The sequence below is a fragment of the Zingiber officinale genome, chromosome 3A (assembly GCF_018446385.1).
Source record: "Zingiber officinale cultivar Zhangliang chromosome 3A, Zo_v1.1, whole genome shotgun sequence".
Classification (NCBI taxonomy): domain Eukaryota; kingdom Viridiplantae; phylum Streptophyta; class Magnoliopsida; order Zingiberales; family Zingiberaceae; genus Zingiber; species Zingiber officinale.
The window spans coordinates 51,524,160-51,547,826 of record NC_055990.1 but is presented as its reverse complement, the minus strand read 5'-3'; the positions used below and the strand labels follow the sequence as shown (position 1 = coordinate 51,547,826).

At 38.8% G+C, this 23,667-nt stretch overlaps 1 non-coding gene across 1 annotated transcript; it reads left to right on the top strand.

The window, feature by feature from the left end:
* The first annotated feature begins 8,020 nt into the window (after window positions 1–8,020).
* Window positions 8,021–8,126, top strand: LOC122054355. The gene has a single exon (XR_006132678.1). It is a non-coding gene; the product is annotated as a small nucleolar RNA R71 (small nucleolar RNA).
* Window positions 8,127–23,667: the final 15,541 nt, after the last annotated feature.

Here is a 23,667-nt window from a genome sequence, read left to right as displayed (position 1 = left end):
TAGTTTGTTCATGCTCAAACAAGGAACAAAGAAGTCCTTGAGAATGTAGATTAAGCCTTTCAACCAAGTGGTGCTGGATGTCCCAGCTGCCACCTAAAAGATATTAATAAGCACTTTTTCTCAAGGCCTATTGGAGGGAGATTTCTTCCAAGCCCTCATCCGAAAGCCTGCGAGGGACTTCAATGACTTGTTGTGGAATGTGGCTAGATACATTAATGTGGAGGAAGCTTAAGCCACCAGGAAGAAGGAAGTGAGGGCCCCAGCTCTGACCAGTCAGGCTGATGGGAGACCACCACCACCTCTAGACTGATGTTAACGTTCCGCAAGTGTACGGATATATCGTCAGTAATAAAGAAAGATATGGTATCCATAGGGACTGGTTATAAGCACTAAAGATATCTCAACACAAATTAGCTAAACAACTAATCAATTGATTTATAAAAGCTAGTGCAACTATGAAAAGTAAAATATAGAAGTAAAAACATAAAAACAGGGATAAGGGCTATGATAAAGGATGTTCTAGGAGTTTTGGTTTCTTTGTAATATTATTCAATGTAAATGATCTACCAAATCTTATTCCTCAATTGTCCATCATTTGTAGAAGGTTGCCGATTCTCTCTTGCAATAGACTGCTTAGGACTAAAATCTATATCTAAATACGATCAATTAGAAATGATTCCTATAATGTCCTTACACGGGCTTGCTTGTCACGCGCATCCCTCGGATAATCAACATAGAAATACATTACTTCTCAACCCATATTAAGATATAAAAGATTAATCCATACAATCTATCCTACCCCCTTGAACAACCTTATTTCACCTTCAAGATTATCCCTCAATCGTCCTTACACGGGCTTGTCTGTCACGTACGTCCCTCGGATAATCAAATAAAGTATTACCTCTAGAAGATCCACAAGATACTCAAACATTCAATCAAGTATGGTAATTAAGTCCAATCACAACAATCCACATAAGATCAAATAGATACAAACAAGACAAAATCATAGAAATAGGAAATTGGCAAATCCACAAGAGTTTACATCAAATCATATTACAAATACTCCCTCCATCCTAGAACAAACAGATCTAATCCATAAAACAAAAAAAGAAACCCAAAGACAAGAAGATCCTAAGCATCTTGATCCCAAAATCTAAGAAGAGAAAGGGAAGAAAACCTTATCTACAATGAAGAACGGTTTTCGAATTCAATCCTTGTTCCCGGAGTGGATTCGTTGAAGATCTACCCTTAGATCGTCGGAAAACCCCTCCAAGAAGGTGAAGAATTGCCCAAATCTTGTTCTCTCCGAAAAGGGAGAACTCCCCTTTCAAATGTTGGAAGAAACACTTATATAGAGCAGAGATTTTGGGCGCCACACGACCTCGAGACCAGGCCGTGTGTGAGACACGGCCTAGGTCATTCTCTTTACTGCCCCTCTCACATGGCCGTGTGATGCACACGGCCGTGACATGTTTTGCCACTGTCAACCTTGCACATCCGTGTAGATCTACACGGCCCGTGCTGCCTCCAGCTCTGGAACTCATGCACGGTCGTGTCTAGGACACGACCAGGGCTTGTTTAGCTTCTGGAAAAAATGCACGGCCGTGTCTGGGACATGACCATGTACTTCTTTGGCTCTAGAAGGCTTGCACGGTCGTGTCTGGGACACGGCCATGTACTGCTTTGGCTCTGCAAGGCTCGCACGGGTGAGCATCACCACACGACCTAGGTCAATCTACCAGACATGGTCGTGTGGCACTCCAAGATTGTGTTTTCCTCCTTTCATTAACTTACAGATTTGGCCTCGATCACAAATTCTTCTCTAAATACGACTCCTACATACAAAAAATGCACAAAAGCATATTTTCGAAAAAAAGAGTAAATATGCTAAAAGCAAAGCTGGAAGTATGAAAATGCATAGATATGGCATGTGCAAAATATGTGAATGTGTGTCAAAACATGCTAAACAAGTGTATACAATCTACGCACATCACACCCCCAGACTTAAACTCTTGCTTGTCCTCAAGTAAAAATGTCACAATCTTAATTCATATGCTCTACAATGCATTCATAATCCCTAATGTACTTTCCTAACTCTATCAAAAAGTTTCATTAACAAGCATGATCATGGAAACAAGTTAAGTATGGCTCAAGTATAAGTCTCTTGTGCACAGTGCAAAAAGTGACCCAAACTTTTCAAGTTTCAATCTATGTCCTAGTCAAGTCGTCATCGAGATGAATTCCTAATGTTTCCAGTGATAGACACTTACTTGCCACACACTTTGTTCATATTTCCCAATCAACCCAAGGTCTCAAAGGCATGCTCAATCTCAAGAGAAGCTAAACAGTCATTTCCCCAGTAACCTAACTCGGTCTCAAAAGGGTGACTTACTAGATTCCACTCACGACAACTATTTTTTATATCCCTTATTCACTTATATAATATATATATATATATATATATATATATATATATATACGTATTTGCATTGTGCAAAACTTATTTACAAATGTACTTTTAGCACAAATGTTGGGATATTTTGATTTTTCCAAATGAGCTTACATGATTTGAGCATCATCCAGTAACCAAAATGAAGTTTGAGAAATCACAATGGAAATCAAGTACTAAACAAACATGATGAATCATGACTAATTCAATGATATCAACTATCCAAGCTCAAGTATAGTGAAGGTAAGATCCTTAAGGTCAAGCCAAATTTCAAACTTATCTCCATATGATACTTAACTTATTTCATGCTACTCAAGATAGAGAAAGGAAATACACTAAACATACTACTAGCATCATTTAAAACATCATGAATCAAGATAATAAACGTGCTAACATTTTTATTGAAAGACAAGAAAGCATATAAGTGAAGTTTGATGTTCTCAAGATATATGCCATAAAAAATCAAAACAAAATGCAAGACATACGAAAAAACAAAAACAAACAAATCAAATCAAATGCATCTAATGCATCCCCAACCCCTAGAATTAAACTTTTCATTGTCCCAATGAAAACTAAAAACAATGCAGAGGAGATTAAAAATAAGAGAAGTTACCAAATGACGCGTGTCAAATGCCCATGTTAATAACTTCTCCATCATGTAGTTGCACTCCTCCTTACCTTAGAACCCTATAAAATAAGATAGACAACAAAAAATTGAGTAGAAGATACAAGTTTATTATAATGAAAGAAATAAAACTAGAAAGAATTAAAGACATGAATGAAAACAAAGAAAATGAACTTGGGTTGCCTCCCAAGGAGCGCTTGTTTAAGGTCATTAGCTCGACCACCTCATAAAATTCATCCAAATCTCGCTCTTAGAGGGGTAAGATATTCCAACACCCTCCTACTGAGGGCTCTTATTATGGAGGGAGCTTCCAATGTAGGAATTACAAAATGAAATATTACTCTCTCCATCTTCGTCTTCTTTGATGTTCTCTCAGGTGGTCGAAGACGGTTCAGTGTGAGCTTCCAATTATTAGCCCAAGTGAAGTCTGCACATGCAAAGAAAATATAAATCTCCCACAAACATATTAGATAAGATAGAACCATAATCATATTAAAATAAGCCAAATGAAAAATAAAAACTGAATCACATCCAACAAAGTCAATGATAGGTACCTCTATAAAATTTTCCAAAAGATCACAAGAAATACTAACCTTTCCTTGCTGAGAGATACCTGAAATTTCTAAACATATAGATGTGACTTCCTCTGAATTAAATGATGGTTCTAGCTCTGGCTCAGGTGTTGATGATATCAATGATGGTGATTCTTGAGACTCTGCTAGCTCTGCAAAAGTCCCTAACATTGTTCTACAACATGATCAATTCTTACAACCTCTAAGGGTTTTGTGGACAAAGGTGGTGATCCTTGAGATGCTGCATCCACAATACAACTCCCTACAAATTCTTCCATATCATCATCAACAACACATACATCAAAAAATAAACCAACATCTATATCTTCAATAGGAGAATCAATAACAAGAGGACCAATAACTTCACTTGCAGTTTTAAATTGATCTACCACATCACATTCATCGTTTGAAAATTTAATGTCACTATAACACCCTATAAAATTTGAAGACATATCTGAAAACTTATTTACCACTACATTATCAATAAAATCCCATCTGAAGAGCCCTTATCTTCATATACATTCATAAATATGCACTCAACCATATTATAATTACTACTACAAATTATGGCTAAGAAATCACCTCTAAAGTGTTGTTTTTGGCCATATAAATGTTACATTATACCTAAGGTAACGCTTTTCATTCTATCTTATCAGGTCCTGTCATGTTAGATATAATGCAACACTTTTGCCATTTTATGCAACACTTTCTTGAACTGTCATGATATATAGCAAAGGCAACGCTTCTCTATATGCAACACATTTTTCTTCTAACAGCAACACTTATTTTTTTGTTACTCTTAAGCAATTTCAACACTTTTTACTATTAATAGCAACACTTTTTATAATTTTTTAACCCAATAATACAACACTTTTTTCATTGAATGCATCACTTTTTATTAAATTTTTCACCTTTTAAACGCATCACTTATTGATACATATGCAACACTTATGTTTGCGTTTTATTTTTAAAATGTAACACTTTATCCATTAATAGCAGCACTTATTTTTACACCAATATATTATTCATAATGCAATTTTATTATTCATTCAAACACATTTGTACAAAATAGATTATTCAAAATATAATCATTGTATTTCAAAAGTTATACCACACTAATTCTGCTAAAGAATTTTACAAAAACCTAACAACTGAAAATATATAGACAACTAAAGCAATATACAAAAGCCATCAATTAATACCTTCATGAATCCCCAAAAAAGGCAACTATACATTACAAAAAGCCAACAAATGACAATATGTGGTCGACTTCATTAATCCCCCATAAGGCATTTGTCCATACATTGATCATGCCCACCAAAAAAGACATCTACTGATGTCCTGCCAGCATGAAAACAAAAAACAACACACGTTAATCAGTAAAGCTACACAACATAAAGAATATATAAAGAAATAATTCAGTTCTGCCAATGAAAATAAATATACTTGTTTAGTTTCAGTAAAGATCTTTAATCAGTGAAGCTACACAACATATTTACACATGCCGATCAGTTCTAGTCATCAGTTGAATCTTGAAAAAGAAAATGGGAGAACCACATAAATAAATTGATAAATATGGTTACTAGTTTAATCTTGAGAAGAAATTATTGAAACACATAAACAAATAAAAAAACCATAGATAAGTTTGGTTAACCATCCACACCTATAGAATAGACTACACATAAATAATAAAATCATCCAAAGTGTCTTTAGTTACATGTCCAATAAGAGGCTAGAAAGATAAGCAAATCATTATTAAACCAAACATTAGCTGTTCTTTCAGTACATGGAGCTCAACCTAGAAAAAAATTTCTTTCAGTACATCAAAAGATGTCAAGGCATGGCACTTTTCAAATTTTGAGGTTACCATTCCTGCAAGTCATTTGAAATTTATCAACCTTATGCAAAACTAGGATCTCCAAAAGTACTGTCAAGTTAATTATTGCCAAAACCATATAAATTTGCAAGCACGAGCAGGGGAGGAGAAGCATGCCTATGCTACTAAAGTTTCAATAGTGGAATCAGATCACAAACTCTTTGCTTGCCTCAAAATCAAAAAACGGGGAAGATTAAGCAACAAAAAGAGAGAACTATGGAAAAACCTGACATTTATCTTAATGATAATTATACATGGAGCCCATAATTCTTTAAACTATCTGATCCAAGATTCTCTAAAAATATTCTTGTAACTCCACTTTCTCATATTTGCAGTGCTCATAAATTATTTCTAGAGCTACTTTTTGCAGTTCAATCAGTTCAGCTAATCTTAATATATCTGAAATGTAAAAAAGGTTTGTTATGACAAGGGGTCTCATGAATTGTGTACATTATATAAGGATCATGGTTCTGCAATAAGTGTCATAAGCTTTTAATATAGTACAAAACCAACTCAAAAAGAGAGATAGGGGTACACGACATCTATAATTGACCAACCTGCCTATATGAAGTTAGACGTTAACCATGTGCCTACTTGAATTAGAAAGTTCTAACTTCAAACACAATGTAAGAGTTATATACCAGCTGAGCAATGCGACCAAGACCAGGGAGCAACATTGTCGCCTGCATAAGTTACCAAGCATATCATCAGGGAGAACATATAAAAGAAGGTTGAATGCCTAACATATTCACAATAACAAAAGACATAATCATCATAATAAATTTCAGAAGAAAATGTTCTCTTGATGCCCACAAGTTGAATATACCAGCTTTTCTTTCTCCTTAGACGCTGATTCCATTATGCTTTGACCACAGATGAAAACAACAGGGCCTGGTACTAGGTGAAGCATTTCTTCCACCTTCTTGATAAACTCTTTTCGATTTGACTTAGGAACAGCTCGTGACAACCACTGGGAATAGTCTGAGAAGCAAACAATAATTGGTTGTAGAGACGACAAAATCTGCAAAATCATACAGCCAGTCACAATATGTTAACAGCTGCTGAAGTGACTTACTGAACATATTGTGGCCACAATGGTAGCATAAATTATAAATAGAATATGATATACAAAAATGGTGCCAGGATAGCCAAATAGATATGCATGTCCTGTGCATAGACAAAAATGAGGATAGTTTAACTAAAATGTTTAAACCAATAATAGCATACCCCACAAAGTGCCTCCATTGCTATGTACCAGTCTTCTGCCAGGGTATCTGTGTCTTGCACAAGATCCTGAACTGAAAAGGAACAGAGAAAGGAATGTTTTAGTTGGCCAATACTATGGTGCATTAAGTAATAATACCATTGCATAATGCAAAATGAGTTGAAGAATTGGATGTGCCACAAGTTACAAGGCAATGGTTTCACTGCCCTAATATGCAAAATGAGGACAATGTTTCGTGCTCATGGTGGTTGCAATTACAGAGACACTCAAACGAGAGGGGTAGCAGATCTATGAGAGAGAGTGGTCGGCTCCGGTGGATTGGGAAGCTAGGGTATGGAGTGAAGTGGAAGAGATAGGGAGGAGACGGTTCTCACTCGGCCGGCGATGAGAGGGCGATGCGAGAGGGAGGCGGCGGTGATGAATCTAGGAAAGAGGAAGAGGAATGGGGAAATGGAAAGAAATCGGGAGAGGGGAGAAAGCAAATTTAGGGTTTTGATTTTAACTTATCTGTTTATATTACAATACTTCTAAAATGTTTGCTTTTTTTAATAACAAATGCAACACTCCTAGAAAATGTGTTGCATTTTAATTATAATGCAACACTTATTTGAAAGTGTTGCATATTTTTTTTTTAAAATTTGATATAGGACAACACTTACTGAAGTGTTGCTTCCAGAGTAATACCTTAAGCTCATTTTGTAGTAGTGAATTAGTGTCACAGGATTTGTCGAAGTCTTTATTTTCATTGACCCCCACTAACCTTTATGGAAAAGGAACCCTTAGTGAAGGTCCTGGGAAATATTGAACTTTCTTTTTCCCAAATTCTCTTTGAGCTTTTTGAGGAGGTCCAACTTGCTTATCTAGTGTTGGTGTGATCAATAACCCAACATCATCACACTTTTCACTAGATCTTGTCTGCGAAAGAGGGAGATCTCCTTTAAACCATTTTGAAACATTACTTTCAATCTTTGCCCCCAAATGTTTGAACTTCCTATTCTGTGACTTGTGATTCTCAAGAGTCATAGATGGTTGAGTTACAATTTGTTTGACAAGCTCTATAGCATTTATGGCTTGCACTTCATGAATGTTTGAGGGAAATTTCATCCAACTTATGTTTGACCATTCATGGAGGTTCAATGTCACTTGATCAATTAACATATATGCTTCATCTACACTTTTGTCCATAAAAGATCCTCCAGCTGATGAATCCAATAAACTCTTATCTGAGAAAGAAATTTCCCCATAGAATATGTGCAGAATCAATCATTTTCCAAAACCATCATGAGGGCATTGTCTTTGAAGACTCTTGAATCTATCCCATGCTTTAAATAATGATTCTCCATATGCCTGAGCAAAATTTGTTATGCAATTCCTCATATACACTGTTCTGCTAGGAGGGAAAAAATGATTCAAAATTGCTCCTCCAATTGCTCCCAACTTGTGATACGTTGAGGATGGAGAGAATATAACCAAGTCCTTGCTTTATCCTTGATACTGAAAGGAAATGTCATCAATCGAACTGCATTTGCTGACACTCCTTCACATTTCACCATATCACAAATCTCTAAAAATATTTCAAGATGCAGATAAGGACTTTTTGATACTTCTCCTCCAAATTTGTGACCTTATATCATGGAAATTAACTTTGGATCTAGTTGGAAACTTTTTGCTTCAATTTGAGGTTGCACAATGGGAGATAAAAATCTTGCAAAAAAGGGTGTAGAAAAATTTCTCATGGGCCTACTTGACATGTTAGTGCTCATGGATATTTAAGAAAAAATTATTAGAAGAAAAGATTGAAGAATCAAAGACAAGAAATAAAATGCAATATGAAAAGCAAGAAAGAAAATGCAAAATTTAAATTGCAAGAAGGAAAGTGCATAATGAAAATAGGAAAGAAAAGACAAAAGGAAAAAAGAAAAATGTCTAGAATAATTCATATGCTAATCAACTAATGTGTTTATAAGTGTTAGGACCAAAAGTAGCTAGAGGGGGGGGGGCGTGAATAGCTCTTCGCGTGCTCGTTGCTCGGCGTTGCTTGTTTCTTCAAGGATGCGCAGCGAAAATACAAAGAAACAAATACAAACACGCTAACACTTGGATTTTACTTGGTATCCACCTCCAAGGGAGGTGACTAATCCAAGGATCCACACAACGCACGCACCCCTCCACTAATGAAACTCTCCTTTATGGTAACTACCAAGGGCGGAGAAACCCTACAAGACTCTCAATACAAGAAGAAGAAAGGGTAGTAAAGAAATACAAGCTTACAAGCTTACAATGAGTGCACAAACCCTAACCCTAGTTTCTTCTTCTTGCTTTGATCCGCCTCTTGACTTGGAAGAGCCTCCAAGAACCTTCAAGAACTGGCGATCTCGAGCTTGAGAAGAGTTGTGGAGGAGCTGGTGAAGATCTGAAATGAATCTGTGAAATAATGCTGAAGGAATCGCACGCCAAGAGCTATAAACGACGCCAACGGTCGAATCCCAATCGATTGGATTGCTCCCAATCATTCGGGGAGGCTTTGGATCGATCCACGGATCGATCCAGAGCGCCTCTGTGCTCTGGAAAAATGCCTGGATTGATCCACAGATCAATCCAGTGCTTATCGCGCGAAGCAGCAGCGTCCCAATCGATCCACTGATCGATTGGGACCTCTGGATCGATCCAGAGGGGTTCTGTTCGCGAGGACTCACCGGATCGATCGACGGATCGATCCAGATCTTCTGGATCGATCCACTGATCGATCCAGATCTTCTGGATCGATTCACGGATCAATCCAAACCTGCTGGATCAATCCACGGATCAATCCAAACCTGCTGGATCAATCCACGGATCAATCCAAACCTGCTGGATCAATCGGCTGATCAATCCAGATCTTGGTTTTTGCCCAAAACCAAGTCTAAAGCCCCCTAAACCAACATCTAGTCAACCATGACTTGTTGGTACATAAGACCTAGCATCCGGTCACCCTTGACCAGCTAGGACTCTCTCACCAAGTGTATGGTCAATCCCTTTGACTCACTTGGACTTTTCTCTTCTTGCCAAGTATCCGGTCAGTCCCTCTGACCTACTTGGACTTTTCTTTCTCGTGACAAGTATCCGGTCAATCCCTTTGACCAACTTGGACTCTCACCAGATGTCTGGTCAACCTTGACCCATTTGGATTTCTCTTGCCTGGCTTCACTCACCAGGACTTTCCCAATTGCCTAGCTTCACTCACTAGGTCTTTCACCTGGCTTCACTCACCAGGATTTTCCTCTTGCCTAGCTTCACTCACTAGGACTTCCCAATTGCCTAGCTTCACTCACTAGGTCTTTCACCTGGTTTCACTCACCAGGATTTTCCTCCTGCCTAGCTTCACTCACTAGGACTTCCCAATTGCCTAGCTTCACTCACTAGGACTTCCCAGTCAAGTATCCGGTCATCCTTGACCTACTTGACTCTTCTTCAATCAACCTTACATTGTCAAACATCGAAATCCAAACCAAGACTCAAGCTTGGTCAACCAGGTCAATCTTGACCTAAGGGATGTTGCACCAACAATCTCCCCCTTTTTGATGTTTGACAATACCAACACTATCACTTACAATACCACATGTAAGTTAGGCTAATCCCATAGCCTAAACCTTCTTCATGCCACTAGGTAATGAATACATAAGTTAAGCCCTTCATTCTCCCCCTAAGAGGGCAAACTCCCTCTAGGTAATGAAAGCCTAACTTACTCCCTTTCATTCTCCCCCTATTGGCACACATCAAACCATGCCCCATTTTTGGGCACATATCAACAAATTCACTTGTTGAAAACTCTCCCCCTGAAGAGTTGCTCATCGTTGTTCACAACTTCACTCGTTGTGATCAACACGATAATGAAGGTCCCATACCCTTCATTAACCTTAACCATACATTCTCCCCCAATGTAGGCAAATGCCCATCCTTGAGCATTATCCACTTGAAGCCACTTGAACCATGAGGATATCCACTCCCCATTAAAGTTCAAACGCTCAACCTTGAGCATGTTCTTAACGGAAGGTTGACCACCTTCCAAGGTTCATGAAAAAATAGTTTTCATGTCTTTAAAGAGTCCCTCCCCCTAAAGACATGGTGGTAATTTCTGTCATTGCACCAACAATGACTTGGAATCCCCAAAACTTTAGGAAACCCAATTTTAGAAGTTTTGAGGTTCAAATATTCAAAATTTAAAACAAACCTCAACCTAAACTTCAACTTAGCCTTCCTTAACCAATCCATCCTTGTTTTCCACACGAAAACACCCTTTTTATGTATACAAATGTATTTTCAGGGGTTTGGAATGGTTACCTAGACTAAAATAGGTTCAAAATGCTGAAAATAAGCTTTCCCAACCGCATCTTGATCGATTGAGTTGGGTTCTAATCGATTGAACCTTTTGAATCGATCCACCGATCGATTTAGTCTTCTTGGATCGATCGGTGATCGATCCACATCGATCCAGAAGCCTTCTGATCGCGGATTCAGACACTCAATCGATCCATGGATCGATCGAGACTCGATAGTTGCTGAATTTCAAATTCACAGAAACCCTAGAAAATTCTACAAAAATCCAAAAATCATGAAATTTCTTGTAGACATTATTTAGGGCATACTTTATCATGGAAAAATAGTTTTCTATGAAAATATATCATATCTTCAAAGATTGACACAAGCTTGAAAACTTACTAAAACTTTAGCGTTTTCTTCAAGTTTGTGTCTAACTATTCGATGGTGATTACTATCAAAAGATAGCCTTGACCAAGGTTTTCCAAAAGTCTTTTAAAACAATTTTCAAAACCAATATCCCATCACATTCCTTGGGCTTAATGCACATGACTTGTACATTAGCTTTCCCAATGATGGGAAAACACATAACTATGTGTTTTGATGAACCTAAAACTCAAAAGAATGCACTAAATCAACATGTTGAGTTTTGTTCATCATCCTAACATCTCACTTGTATCTATTGTGGACAAAACACATACAAGTCATCTTATAGGTCTTTGTGAGATGTAAAATTTAGTTTTGCCCTATTCTAGGGATCATGCATATCTATCTAGGCATTTTAGAGATATTAGACATCCACCCAGGATGTCACTTGTTAATAAGTGTTGTTAAATGTCATTTATCCTTAATTACAAGGAATTAAACTTAATGCATGATCATGCTATGGCATACATCAAAATGAAATAACTTTCAAAAGAAAGATTCCTATAATTACATGATGTATGTATGACATGACATGGTATTTTTGTACTTTCATAATAAGTCATGAATGCACAAATAAAATATGATGTCATGGCATATAATGGGCAATCAAACATGGAAAGATTTTGCATAATTAAAATATACCTAGATTATCTATCTAAATAACCTTAACCCTTAGCTAATCCTAAAGCATAAACCCTAGATTGCCCAATTTCCTTAGGAAAATGCCAAAACCCAACTTGACATTTCTTTAATCTCTTAAATTAATTATGCCAATTAAAAATTTAAAACATTCCTCAAATGTTGGCATATTTCATTTTCCCATAAGAGTAATCACTTTAAATTAAGGCTTATATTTGCCTTAAATTCCTAAGACAATACCAAAGTCCCAATTTGGTATTTCTTAAAACTTGATTTCTTGTGCCATTTTAAAGTCATCTCAAATTTCTTCCTTTATAGCACATTTTACTCTTTCCAAGAGTAACAATAAATCCATTTCATTTTCAAAGGTTAACAAAAACCTTGAAAATGCTCCTTGAGTGTCAATTTCTTCAAAGTTGGGTTAACTACCCTTCTTCTCAGAGTTGACACTCTCTAACCCATCTATGGGATAGAGAAAATGCTCCTAGGAACCCAAAACCTATTGGTGCTCCTTGGATGCTCTAGGTATTCACTAGGGATAACTTCCCTAGATACCTTCCTAGTGACCTTGTGTGGTTTCTTAGAAGTCTTGGTCACTTTTTCTAGGTCAACTCTAGGGATTGCTTCCCTTGTAACCTTCTTTGTGACTTTCTTAGACTTCTTAGAAGTCTTAGTCACATTTGTTGCAAAAATACTCTTAGGGATAACTTCCCTTGTATTTTTGGCTTGACCACTAGACCTAGGGTTGGTTCCATAACTATATGGAACCCTATGGTAAGAGATTACATCCTTCTTAGCCTTTGGTTTGTATCCCAAACCCTATGGCCATTAGATGACCTTTGTGCTCCTAGACCTAGGCTATGCTCATTTGCCCTTTTAGGATATTTTCCATCCTTTTAGGGTCCTTTCCATTTTATCAAGCCTTGACCTCAAGACTTGATTTTCTATCACTAAGTCCTTAGTTTTTGGTTTTCCATTAAATTTATGAGCATTTTTATTTCTAGGCTTGTAGCTAAGGTCCTTAGTGTGTTTGCCTAGATTTTTATCTACCTTCCTAATCCTAGGTGTGGTAGTTTTAGCATGGTAAGCTACATTATTTTCCTTAATTTTACCATGCTCTCTATTCTTATGGTAAATAGCATTAAAATGATATAAGTTAGAACTAGCATGCTTTTTACCATAATGTAAAGGGGTAGGCTCAATAAAAGTTACCTTCCTTTTTACCTTAGAGGCTCCCCCTTGACTTGAGCTTCCTCCTTGAGCCTTGACCATCTTCTTCCCCTTAGGGCATTGACTCCGGTAATGCCCCTTTTGATTGCAAGAGAAGCACACAATGTGCTCCTTGCTCTTCTTTGTTCCGGGGATGGTCTCCTTTGGCTTCTCCTTGCCCTTAGGTGCCACTTGGCCCTTCTTCTTGGCCAATTTAGGGCACTTGCTTTTGTAGTGCCCATGTTCCTACATTCAAAACATATAATATGATTCTTATTATTAATTGAACTATTTATACCTTCTTGTGTAGGGGTGGCACTTGCTCCTCCATTTGATATGAATGTAGAGGCTTCCTCTTGATCCGAAATCGATTTCCCTCCAATTGATTTATCTTGACTTGTGGAGGTGGAAGCTTCTTCATCCTCTTCTTCTCTTGACCCGGATGTGGAGGATTCTCCTTCTTCTTGATCCGGTGTCACCAAGAGTTGCTCCCCCTCAATCCTAGAGGTGGAGGCTTCACCTTCTTCTTCATCCTCTTGTACATGAAACAAGGAATATGCTCCTTCCTTGCTCTTTTGATTACACTCCCTTGAGAATGAAGCTTCTTGGATTTCCTCTTCTTCGGAAGTTGAGCATCTCTCAACTTCGGAGTCCTCCTCTTGATCTTGCTCCAATGAGTCACCCTCTTTGGATTCTTCTTGGTTAGGTACAGTGGAGGGGATCTCATGAGCCTTTTCCAATTTGCTCCATAGCTCTTTGTCATCTTCAACTTCTCCAATTTTCTCCAAGATGTTGCTCGGCAATAGATTGACCAAAAGCTTGGTCACTTTGTCATTGGCCTCACATCATTGGATTTGTTCTTGGCTCCATTTACTCCTTTTGAGAACTTTGCCCTTTGAATACCTTGGAGCCTTAAAACCTTCCATTAGAGCAAACCATTGCTCTATCTCCATCATCAAGAAATTTTCAATTCTTGATCTCCAAGAATCGAAGCTTGTGGATGTGTATGGTGGAGCCACCCTTGTATTAAATCCAAGTCCATCTTGGAATTGCATCTTGAAGTTGAGCTTCTTGAATTCTTTGACTTTGATGAATTTGCTCCAACTTCTTCACCCTCTAGCTTTGCTTGTTATGTTTGCCCCTTCTGGCGGTGATTCCGGTGAAGAGCAACCTTGCTCTGATACCACTTGTTAGGACCAAAAGTAGCTAGAGGGGGGGGGGGGGTGAATAGCTCTTCGCGTGCTCGTTGCTCGGCGTTGCTTGTTTCTTCAAGGATGCGCAGCGGAAATACAAAGAAACAAATACAAACACGCTAACACTTGGATTTTACTTGGTATCCACCTCCAAGGGAGGTGACTAATCCAAGGATCCACACAACGCACGCACCCCTCCACTAATGAAACTCTCCTTTATGGTAACTACCAAGGGCGGAGAAGCCCTACAAGACTCTTAATACAAGAAGAAGAAAGGGTAGTAAAGAAATACAAGCTTACAAGCTTACAATGAGTGCACAAACCCTAACCCTAGTTTCTTCTTCTTGCTTTGATCCGCCTCTTGACTTGGAAGAACCTTCAAGAACTGGCGATCTCGAGCTTGAGAAGAGTTGTGGAGGAGCTGGTGAAGATCTGAAATGAATCTGTGAAGTAATGCTGAAGGAATCGCACGCCAACAGCTATAAACGACGCCAACGGTCGAATCCCAATCGATTGGATTGCTCCCAATCGATCGATCCACGGATCGATCCGGAGCGCCTCTGTGCTCTGGAAAAATGCCTGGATTGATCCACAGATCGATCCAGCGCTTATCGCGCGAAGCAGCAGCGTCCCAATCGATCCACTGATCGATTGGGACCTCTGGATCGATCCAGAGGGGTTCTGTTCGCGGGGACTCACCGGATCGATCGGCGGATCGATTCAGATCTTCTGGATCGATCCACTGATCGATCCAGATCTGCTGGATCGATCCACGGATCAATCCAAACCTGCTGGATCAATCCACGGATCAATCCAAACCTGCTGGATCAATCCACGGATCAATCCAAACCTGCTGGATCAATCGGTTGATCAATCCAGATCTTGGTTTTTGCCCAAAACCAAGTCTAAAGCCCCCTAAACCAACATCTAGTCAACCATGACTTGTTGGTACATAAGACCTAGCATCCGGTCACCCTTGACCAGCTAGGACTCTCTCACCAAGTGTCTGGTCAATCCCTTTGACCCACTTGGACTTTTCTCTTCTTGCCAAGTATCCGGTCAGTCCCTCTGACCTACTTGGACTTTTCTTTCTCGTGCCAAGTATCTGGTCAATCCCTTTGACCTACTTGGACTCTCACCAGATGTCTGGTCAACCTTGACCCATTTGGATTTCTCTTGCCTGGCTTCACTCACCAGGACTTTCCCAATTGCCTAGCTTCACTCACTAGGTCTTTCACCTGGCTTCACTCACCAGGATTTTCCTCTTGCCTAGCTTCACTCACTAGGACTTCCCAATTGCCTAGCTTTACTCACTAGGTCTTTCACCTGGCTTCACTCACCAGGATTTTCCTCCTGCCTAGCTTCACTCACTAGGACTTCCCAATTGCCTAGCTTCACTCACTAGGACTTCCCAGTCAAGTATCCGGTCATCCTTGACCTACTTGACTCTTCTTCAATCAACCTTGCATTGTCAAACATCGAAACCCAAACCAAGACTCAAGCTTGGTCAACCAGGTCAATCTTGACCTAAGGGATGTTGCACCAACAATAAGTTCTTGTTATTCTTCATACCTTTACGAAGTTTGATCTTCTCATACACAAGAACAATATTGTAAGATATGTTTACAAAAGATAAGTAAAGAAAAAAATTTAAATCGAAAGAAAAACAGAGAAAAGCTAGACTAGAATGCTAGAAATCAAGAATGCAGAATTAGAATTAGAATTAGAATTAGAATTGCAACAAAATAAATTGTCAAGAAGTAGAAAAATATGCAAAAATAAAATAGAATTCTAAAGATTAGTTACAACTATGCTAATGAAAATAAAAGAAAAGTTATGTTTAGTCTAACTCAATTGATAATCTCTAATGTCATAAGCACAATCCCCAGCAACGACGCCAAAAACTTGTTAACGTTCCGCAAGTGTACGGATATGTCATCAGTAATAAAAAAGATATTGTATCCATAGGGACTGGTTATAAGCACTAAAGATATCTCAACACGAATTAGCTAAACAACTAATCAATTGATTTATAATCTAGGTGCAACTATAAATTGTAAAATATAGAAGTAAAAACATAAAAACAGGGATAAGGGCTATGATAAAGGATGTTCTAGGAGTTTTGGTTTCTTTGTAATGTTATTCAATGTAAATGATCTACCAAATCTTATTCCTCAATTGTCCATCATTTGAAGAAGGTTGCCGATTCTCTCTTGCAATAAACAATCGGCTTAGGACTAAAATCTATATCTAAATATGATCAATTAGGAATGATTCCTATAATGTCCTTACACGAGCTTGGTTGTCACGCGCATCCCTCGGATAATCAACATAGAAATTCATTACTTCTCAACCCATATTAAGATATAAAAGATTAATGCATACAATCTATCTTACCCCCTTGAATGACCTTATTTCACCTTCAAGATTATCCCTCAATCACCCTTACACGGGCTTGCCTGTCACATACGTCCCTTAGATAATCAAATGATGAATTATCTCCACAAGATACTCAAACATTCAATCAAGTATGGTAATTAAGTCCAATCGTAACAATCCACATAAAATCAAAGAGATACAAACAATACAAAATCATAGAACTAGGAAATTGACAAATCCACAAGAGTTTACATCAAATCATATTACAAATACTCCCTCCATCCTAGAACAAAGAGATATAATCCATAGAACAAGAAAAGAAACCCAAAGACAAGATGATCCTAAGCATCTTGATCCCAAAATCCAAGAAGAGAAAGGGAAGAAAAGCTTATCTACGATAAAGAACGGTCTTTAGATCCAGTCCTCGTTCTCAGAGTTGATTCATTGAAGATCTGCCCTTAGATCTGCAGAAAATTTCTCCAAGAAGGTGAGGAATCACCCAAATCTTGTTCTCTCCCAAAAGTGAGAACTCCCCTTTCGAATGGTGGAAGAAACCCTTATATAGAGCAGAGATTTTGGGCGCCACACGGCCCCGAGACCAGGTCGTGTGTGAGACATGGCCTAGGTCATTCTCTTCGCTGCCCCTCTCACACGGCCGTGTAATGCACACGGTCGTGACATGTTCTGCCACTGGCAACCTTGCATGGTCGTGTAGATCTACACGACCTGTGTTGCCTCCAGCTCTGGAACTCATGCACGGTCGGGTCTGGGACACGATTAGGGCATGTTTGGCTTTTGGAAAAATTACACGGTCATGTCTGGGACACAGCCATGTACTGCTTTTTCTCTTGAAGGCTTGCACGGCCGTGTCTGGGACACGACCATGTACTGCTTTGGCTCTGCAAGGCTCGCACGGGTGAGCATCACCACACAACCTAGGTCAATCTACCAGACATGGCCGTGTGGCACTCCAAGATGGTGTCTTCCTCCTTTCGTTAAGTTGCAAATTTGTCCTTGATCACAAATTCTTCTCCAAATACGAAAAGCAGATCTCTGAATAAAAAAAGTAAATATGCTAAAAGTAAAGCTGGAAGTATGAAAATGTATAGATAAGGCATGCGCAAAATATGTGAATGTGCATCAAAATATGCTAAACAAGTGTATACAATCTACGTACATCATCCGCCCTAGAAACCCTTGGTCGAATCTTCCGTCGGTTAGAGAAGCGAGAGTGGCGCAGATGGTTGAGGTCATTCGGACCCCCACAAATGAGCCCTCCCGTGGGGAATCCTGGTACTGCACTTACCACTGGTCTCATACCCATGACACAAGAAATTGTCTCCAGTTTGCTTGAGATGCCCATTGAGCGACTGAACTAGGCCTACCCAGCCCTAAATCGTGCCTCAACTCCTGAGGCAACAGGCCAATAATCCCAACACCTCTGGTTGCCCAGCCAACCCACCTCAAGGGAGGGAAAATTAGGATATTCGATTAGTTGGCAGAAGAATGGAGCCAATGGAGACTCGAGAAGAGGCAAACCGAGGAAATCCGTAGTGTGGGACATTGACATGATTTCAAGATTCCCTACTCACAAGGATTCTATAAGAGCCAAAAAGGCTTATGAACACCAATTGAAGATTCATGCAGTTGACTGTAGCCAAGAGTGAGTGACGGGACCCCAAATCAGCTTTGAGCCTCAAGACCTGAAAGGAATGGAGCTCCCTCATGACGATTGATGTGAGTATGTTATTTATATTTCTAGACATTCTCTAATGCATATCTACTTGTATTTCATGAATATAATTTATGTTTATTGTACTTTATTTCATTAATATATCATACTTCCATCATATTTTATTCAGAGATATGCTCTTTGTATGTTTTGATTGACAGAATGTCATTTGGAGTTAAAATGGAGCAAAGAAACATATTGAAGCAACTGTAAAAATCCAACAACCTGTCTATGCCCATGGCATGACTGTGTGCCCTTTCCCATGGCAAAGTAGGGGCAAGCCGTGCCAAAAGGCATGCCTGTACCTCCCACCAACAACTAACAAGGGGTAGCCATGTGAAACTACACAGTCATACCTCTCTTTCGGAGCTGATTCAGGATTTGGTTGTGCCAAATGGTATGATCATGACATGCTTCTAGAGCTGGATCAGAGGCTAGCAGTGCTAAAAGGCACCGCGCCACTCCGACCAAGGCCATTCATGCCCAGGTCGTGCCAAAATGCATGGCTGTGGCAGAGAAAATTGTGCCCCCTTTTTATAAAGGGATTTTTTTCTCCTTTTAACCGATCTTTGATTTGGGACTCCGCCTCCATTCCTTGGGGAAGGATTCTCCCTCTTGGGGGAGCCCTAGATCATCCATCTTTGCTGATCCATCCACCTCAAGAGAAAAAATTTCAAGCAAATAGATCGGCGACGCATTGATAAGCTTTCTCCTCTTTTTATCTTGTTTATTAAGTTGTAGATTGTTATTTTCTTATCTCTTGTTTGTAATACCTTCACAATAGAGTAGATTCTCTAGATCTAGGATGTAGAAAGTAGTTATGATGTAATGTTGATGCATGAACTATGTATTTGGACATTTTATTTTGCTATAATATGTTTATACCATGTTCTATGTGTGTTGTGCCTTATATGTATTTGACGAAATGTGTGTGAGATGAATTCATGTAGATGTAGAGTTTTATTCACTATGTAGAGGAGATACTCTAGTTTGTTTAACTGGGGACCTGTTGTTGGTGTGGGAAGCATCCGACGATCGAACCTATATTTTGATTATGTCAAAGGGTTCAAAGTTAAGGTATTTTGATTACTAATATGTTGAATGAGCGTTGCAGGAAAAGTCCTAAGTGTACTTAGGCAAAAGTCCTAGCTGCGGTTAGGCAAGTGAAAAATCCTAGGGTCGGTAACCCTAGGTCATAGGGGGTGGTAACCCTATGCAGAAAGTCTTGGCGGGTCGAGGTCTTCGGGCAAAAATCCTAGGGGGTGGTAACCATAGGTTGAAATCCTCGTGTCGTGAACCGGGTGGAAGACTGGATGGGTCATGGATCGGACGTCCAACATGAAGACCGAAAGACTCGAGTGCCGAGCAAAAGTCCAGTCGGTCTGGAGGACCGAACTGGCAAAAGGTAAACTTTCCAGAGTGGAGTAGGTAAGGGCACGTTCCCCGGAAGAGAGAACAGTAGGAGTCGGTTCAACCTAATCGGAATCTGAAGTCAGAACCGGATGGTCCAGAGACTGTAAAATACTCTTTTTATTATCTTTATTATGTGCTAACTTTGTGTTACAGGGTATTTTGGGACTAACGTATCTTGCAGGTACTAAAACAAAAAATTTGCCTCAGATGAACAGTATCCGAGGCGCCTCCATGGAGCTTGGAGGCGCCTCGGGTGCAAAGTGAGATGGCTGCACAAAAGGAGTTGGAGGCGCCTCTATGGGATTTGGAGGCGCCTTGGACCTCTGCTTGGAGGCACCTTGGAGTGTGATGGAGGTGCCTTAAGGAGGATAAATAGTAGCAACGCAAAGGCTTATCGCAGCGCAGGATCCGGGACATAATTTCACGTTTGAGGTGCCTCGGACAGGCTTGGAGGCACCTCAATCAGGCTATTTAAGGAGGGTTTGAGAAGCAGTCCAGATCATCAATTGACAAGCGATCTTTCTGCAACGAGATGCTAACAAGAAGTTCCAATGAAGCTACGACTTGACGCCGATGACCCAGAGCTCAAAATCTTCCATTTTTCGTGTCGTTGGTATACTTTTACTATTGTAATTATACTTGCTTGTAAACGATTTCCAAGATTATAGTTGTTGCCCACCGAAAGCGATCAACGATCGCGGGCCTTGGAGTAGGAGTCGCCCAAGGCTCTGAACCAAGTAAATCTTGGTGTCCCTTGTGCTTATGTCTTGTCTTTATTTCATTTCCACTACTTTACTCGTTTAATTATCGATTACGAAACGCATGAAAGCCACGAGCGCTATTCACCCCCCCCCCCCACTTCTAGCGCGGTCTCGATCCAACACCTGTGACAGAGATTATCCCTTACTTTCTAGGGTATCACTCTTGAAGCGGGTGACAATTCACCACAAGAAAAGGTTATTAGAGTTTAGAGAGTTTTTTTCCAAATTAATGTTAGGAAGCGATTTGTGTAATCTAGTGATTGTATGACCGGGAGACCCTATGATAGAGGGTATCTCTTTATTCGGGCTTTCTATATTACTTCTTCTACTTAATTGCATTAATCTATTGTTAGAAAATAAATCGATTAACTCTAGAGATTGTATCACCAGGGGGCCCTAGGGTATCCCTTTAACCGGACTTTCTAAAGTTACTTCTTTACTTAATGTCATTAGAACTTGGATAAACTCTCCGGTGTGGCCTACATAGGGTTGTGTCAAATTTTAGTTAGAAGACCTATAAGAATGTAAGCATGTAGTTAGTTAGATGAATAATACATAGGGACATTAACTAACATCATAATGAAATCGAAATCCTACCATCTCTCACCTCTAAAACCAACCTCTCCATTTCTCTCCACTTACTTGCACTCTCTCTCTCTCTCTCTCTCTCTCTCTCTTTCAAGTATTTGTGAATCATCTTTCGATTGTCTAGATAATTCACTATGCGAAGTTAACTAGTACTTAATCAACATCCCCTATGGGATTAATATTTTATTACTTGATAACTGTGCACTTGTGCGTTATATAATAAGGTTTTGGTGCCATTGCCGGAGACTGTTTATGATTAATATTAGTTGATTAGCATATGAATTACTCTAGATATTTTTTTTTATATTTTCTTTGTTATTTTCATTATGCATTTTATTTCTTGTCTTTAAATTCTAGATTTTTTTTAAAATCAAAACAAAAATTGGTTGAGTGCCTTGATTATTTTAGATCTTCAATATATCAATGTGCTATCTCATGATTACTTCCTATGTCTTGTAATTTTATTGCTATTATTTCAGGAGAGACTAGAAAATTTTTTTAGCCATGGATTGATATTCTTGGCAACCTAGAGGCTTTAATACAAAGTATAATTTGGATGACGAGCAAATGCCAAACATCTGCAGAATATGTGGTAGTCAAACCACCCGAATGTCATATGTCACCTCTTCCAAAATAAAGATAGCCCTTCCACATAACCAATTGATGATATCTGCACGGTTTGTGGCAGCTCATTTCATCCAGCTGGTTTATGCCACTTCTTCCAAAGAGCTGGTATCTCTTCCATGGAACTTCAGAATCTATTCCAATCTATACATTAAGACATATATGATTCAATTCTTATTATTTCTAGCTATGACTGGGAAGATCATTAAACTCAGAACTTTCAACCCCAACACACTTCTAGGGAGAATGAGCAATTACTACCACAACAGTAGATCCATGACCCATTTCAACACTACAATCAAGATTGGGTTGATAATCAAAATTTGGACTATAACTACATCCAAAGTGTTGAGCATATATCTCAAGCAATTCAAAGTCTGTCAAAGTTTTAGGATGATTCATCATTAGACAAATCAAGTCATTCACAACTAGATGAGCCGACTAATTGGGAGGGCTCCCAAGACTTAGATAATCCTTCTCCCAGTCAGATGAAGACTACATTACAAGATTTAGAAGAGTTCATGGTGCAACAAGGGATCTTATTTCCCTAATCCCTATATCAAGTTGATGCATTAAGTCCAAATTTGGAGTTTCAGTTGGATGATGTTTTGGAGGGGATATATTGTGAAGCTGATAGCATTTTTGCTTATGATTCTACGATTCTACAAGACTCCTATACTAACTTGCATGGCGATAATATATTTGAAGATACTCCGGACATTGAAAGGACTTTTGGTGCATGCTTATTGTTGTTCTTTTTGCAACTCCTAACAATTCATGCTTGATGGAAGATGGAATCATAGATGAGGCCGATGTTGATATAAGTATGCAACCCTCCAAGTGGGAAGTGGTGGATAGCTGGAGACCCCCAAAGCTGGACACTCCCACTTTTTCTTATATCTCACTTTTATCAAAACAAGGCCTCAACATCAACTATAATAACCGCATTCTTGGCCTAGATACTTCAATTGCACCTTCTTTGACATTAGAGAGAATCTTCAAGGAGAAGAAGGAGAGAGTAATTTCCCATGATATGTTTCCCACAATGAAATCTCCCTCCATATTTTGGGGGATTAGGCAAAAAGTCCAGAGGTATCTCACTCTAACAAGATCACAATTTAGATAAACTTAATAAAGGGTCGAGCTAATGACCTAAACTAAGTGTTTCTTGGGAGGCAACCCAAGTTTAATCTTGTTTTCATTTAAGTTTTAAGTTTCTTTACTTTTTCCATTACCCTAATCCCTCTACTTAATTTTCCTTTCCTATCTTCTTTTTATAGGATTCAAAGTTGTGGAGAGGTACAAATTACAGATAGAGAAGTATCTACATAACATGAATGCCTCAACTATTTAGAGTTCCTCAATAACTTCTTTAACTTTATAACTTCTTCCACTATGTATTTCTAGTTTTTATTAGGACAATAAAAAGTTAAATTTGGGGGGGGGGGGGGGGGGGGAATTGGGTTTAGATTAGTTATTGTCATATTTTTTTTTGCATAATAATTTTTTTCTAGTTACTTTATTCATCACATCATGATTATTTGTTTCTTAATGCAAAATACTAGCACACTTGTTTTATATTTCATGTGGCTTATTATTATTTATGGTGATAGTATGTTTAGTGATCTATTTTGTTTTTATCTATGTAGCATGAAGTGAG